Source organism: Homalodisca vitripennis, unplaced genomic scaffold, assembly GCF_021130785.1.
Source record: "Homalodisca vitripennis isolate AUS2020 unplaced genomic scaffold, UT_GWSS_2.1 ScUCBcl_6963;HRSCAF=14430, whole genome shotgun sequence".
NCBI classification, from domain to species: domain Eukaryota; kingdom Metazoa; phylum Arthropoda; class Insecta; order Hemiptera; family Cicadellidae; genus Homalodisca; species Homalodisca vitripennis.
In genome coordinates this window covers 26,779-30,940 of record NW_025783093.1, presented here as the reverse complement: position 1 = coordinate 30,940, position 4,162 = coordinate 26,779, and the positions used below count along the sequence as shown (strand labels likewise).

The 4,162-nt window shown below is 35.8% G+C and overlaps 1 pseudogene; it reads right to left on the bottom strand.

The window, feature by feature from the left end:
- Positions 1–426: 426 nt before the first annotated feature.
- On the bottom strand, positions 427–1,193 carry LOC124374008 (annotated as a pseudogene).
- Between the last annotated feature and the right edge of the window lie 2,969 nt (positions 1,194–4,162).

The window sequence follows — 4,162 nt, the reverse complement described above, 5'->3', positions numbered from 1 at the left end:
TTTGTAGTTTACCATTTTTTCTTCCAAGTGTTGACTCTGACTCATATCTTATATTAATTGTAGGACATTGAAGCAACACTCGGTGTAAACTCCCGTGTAATATAAGCTACAACTTAAAACAAAAGGAACAAATGCAATCTTTTCTTTTATTTGTGCAAAAATAACTGATTTTACTCAAAATTAAGAATGTTTCTTGAAAAGTGTCATGGACCCGTAGAGAAAGAAAGATATTTTTGTTTAAAAAACAATGCAGTTTAATGTCGATCATAAGACAAGAGAATATTACTAAGGCATGCCAGGTATAGTGTATATCAAGGCAATAAGCTACAAAATTTTATTTCTGGAAGAAAGAATATATAGTACATCATGCCAATAAACTAGTAGATATTAAATGTAAGCCTTACCCTAATAAATGTTGGTTTTGTCTTATATAATGAACCAATGATCGAGAGACAACACATAGCCTCCACCTAATGCATAGGGAAGATAATGGTCACATAAAAACCAATTGGTCTCTTTCCATTTCCCCATTTGTTTTACGTGTGCTCTGGCCATCAAAATATCCCCAATATAAATGCTCATATTGCGCTAGATTGTTTTGTAACTCGTTGACAACTTTTGGTATTAAGACAAATGAGTCATCATCACATTTTAGTATGTATTTAAAATTGAATTCTGTATCAAACCAAACAAATGAATGTAGCAATTTTATGGTTAATGTTTTGTAATTGTCTGTAACTGACAAAAGAAACAAATCATTGTATTTTATTTGTTCTTTCTTCAGTTTTGAAATCTTTTCATCTGACATGCCATGGCTGCCAATAATAAAAAAATATTGTACATCTGCATAATCTTTATTTAATAAACCCCATGTTTCTCTTATTGCAGTCCTTTGAATGACATTATCTGCCCCACTAATAATGATTACAAGCAAAAAGTAATCAATTGCACTAAACAGTTTAATATCTTTAGCATTTTTTAGAGAAACATCTGATTCTTCTGAGCAGTGATGTCCTTTGGATTTTTCATTCATACTTAGGCTCAAAAGGTTCACAGTTATCACACATCCTAAAATAAATGATCCAAAACTAATGACACAATCTTTTAATTTCATTTTGGCAAAAGCCATAAATATACACTGTTGCTTACATAGACAAAAAGCATGATTTTATTGAAACTATATAATTAAAATATTTTTTTATCTCCCTTTTTAAAAACAACACTAGGACAGAAACATAACCTCAATAAATTCAACGACCAATGTAGAAAAAAAAATCTAAAGTTAATGATATACAAATATTGGCAACAATCCTGTAATTTAACACTATGTATATGGTTCATTTAAGATATAAATACTTTTGGGATTAAAAGATACTGTTTGTGCGAAAGCATTGTTCATAAGAAAAACTTAGTAAGTGATGAGATAGAACACAATATAAAATCGATAGACTTAGCAAAGTTCTGTTTACCATCTGTTTGTTGTCGTCTGCTTTTGCTTTCTTCTCCCCCACGGCCAAAACCTACAAACAGAAATCTTCTGCCAAACCCTACTAAAGTATTAATTTGTATTTGGTGTGCTTTGAACGTTGCTGACCATGAGTTTTTTTTAGTACGTCATATAGTGTGTGTTCTGTTCTGCATTACGGTACACACGTGTATGTGAATTGTATGGACAATTGGACACATGCATGTTTCTTTGTAATACTTCTCATACGGAATTGTCAACTACTACTCCGATTTCAAAAATTTGTTTTCAAACGAATTCTATAAGCACTTTTAACACTTAGTTTCTGTATTCTTCGCCATCTAAATTTAGGAGGAATGATTGTCAAAATACGTGAAGAATTACCCTTTCAGTGTTTACCTAATAAATTACAATTCCCAAAGTATCATTTGGATATTATGGATACCTATATAAAGATTTTTCCGTACATGGATGACAAATGGATTAAATGTTTTAAATTATATCTCATATTTCAACCAATCTACTGATGTTTCAGGAATATATAATGTCAGCTTTTGCAAATTCCTCACAGGTAGATTGCATATATCTAGATTTTAGCAAAGCATTTGATAAGATTAATCACAGTCTACTTATATCAAAGCTTGAAGGCTATGGCATTTGGGGACCTCTGCTTCGTTGGATGAGTAGCTATTTGCGGGAACGTACTCTTATAGTCAAGTACGATGGAGGTACGTCCTTGCCATTCTCTGTCCCCTCAGGTGTACCACAGGGATCTCATCTGGGCCCACTGCTTTTTAAACCTGTTTATCAATGATATTTCTAGTGCAATATCATCGAAGTTTCTTCTGTTTTGCTGATGATATTAAGGTTTTCAGCAGGGTTACATCTCCTCATGACCAAGAGGAACTCCAACATTCCCTTGACAGGATAAGTAACTGGTGCAGAGTAAATGCTATGGAGCTTAATATAGCCAAGTGTCTTGTCATCAGCTACACTCGGAGCAACACAGCCAGGCCCTTTGACTATTCTCTAAATGGATCCCCTCTTAAGATAGTAGACAGAGTCAGGGACCTCGGAGTTATTATGACACCCTCCCTAAGCCCTTACGAACACATAATGCATGTTTACAAATAAGGCCTCTTCCAGTGGCGTAGCGAAGGGGGGGGTCCAGGGGGTCCGGACCCCCCCCGAAATTTTAAGACATATTAAAAAATAAAGCATGGAGCTGGAGAAAAAAAGGACAGTTATCATTACTCTTGTCTACAAACATTAAATTGATTGATTTCACTGACTGAAGTGACCGTTGTTAAAAATATAATTGTCCTTTCGTTTAAATCATAAAGTATCAAACGATACTTTTGGGCTCGGTCTTTCGGATAGTGTAGTGTAATCACGGTATTTCTATAGGGCGCGGTCACGTGACGTCGCAAAGTAACCTGAACCGTAACACGGCGAACAGTTTAAATTAGCGACCCACTTCGTTCAAATTCGTCGTGGGGACGTAAAGTGACTACATAGAATTAAGTTAAGACGTTGATTTTAGGTGTCATTAAAACTGTAAACGTGTATATAATTATCGAAAAAAATCACTTTCGGTCGGAAAATACACTTGAAAAACTCTACTGATTAGAACTTCAACTAATTTGGACTTCAATGATTGAGGTAAACGTGGGGTTTTCGATTGAGTTAGGCGACGATTTTTGTTATCATTAAACTGTACACCATACCTATATAATTATCGAGAAAAAAAATCACTTCCGGTCGGTAAATACCGAAGAAAAGCTCTCTACAGATTCAAGTTTTGCCGATTTTGGATTTCATTGGTTGAGTGGTTGAGGTAAAAGTGGTACTTAGGATTATGTTAGGACGGTGATTTTAGGTATGAATTCAACGCCGACTAATACATATATAATTATCGTGAGAAAAAAACAATTAAATCATTTTAAATTAGCGACTTTCTTCCTATGGAGTCCCACAGGGATCTATACTTGGACCAGTCTTGTTCCTTGTGTACATCAGCAGGCGGAACTCATCGCTCCTGAGAGGGAAAATTGTCCAGTATGTTGACGATACAACACTCTGCATTAAAGCTCCAACAAAACATGAATTAGAAATCATTTCCTTTTTTAGAAGTGAATTCATGTATTCAGTTTTTTTTTTAATCAAATCTGAGGACCAACAACTCCAAATCAAATGCACTAAATTTTCTGTTTGCGGCAAAGAGAGATTGAGGATCGCGCTGCTGTGATGGCGGACGATGTCCTCATAGAGGAAACTGATTCCACAAAGTTCCTCGGAATGTACCTTAATCGAAGTCTGACTTGAGACAATTACATTGAAAGTACCTGCTCAACGGTTTTCTTCAGGCATTTTATACTCTACGGAACCTTTCAAAATTTTCCTCCCGTGATGTACTAAAAATGGCCTACTTCGGCCCTGTACACCCCCATCTAATGTACGAGTTGAGGCTATGGGGCAGCTGTTCTAAATACAAATTTGAGCGAGTATTTAGAAGTCAAAAGAAAGCTGTCCGCATCATTTCAAAATCGAAATCCCGAAATTCATGCAGAGATGCCTTTAGGGAGCTTGGATTGCTAACTTTGCCCTGTCTCTACATCCTCGATGTCGCCCTGTTCTGCCGATTTAAGTGCGAGTTTCGTCCGGGGCAGGGACGTATATCAATACGGGACAAGAGGC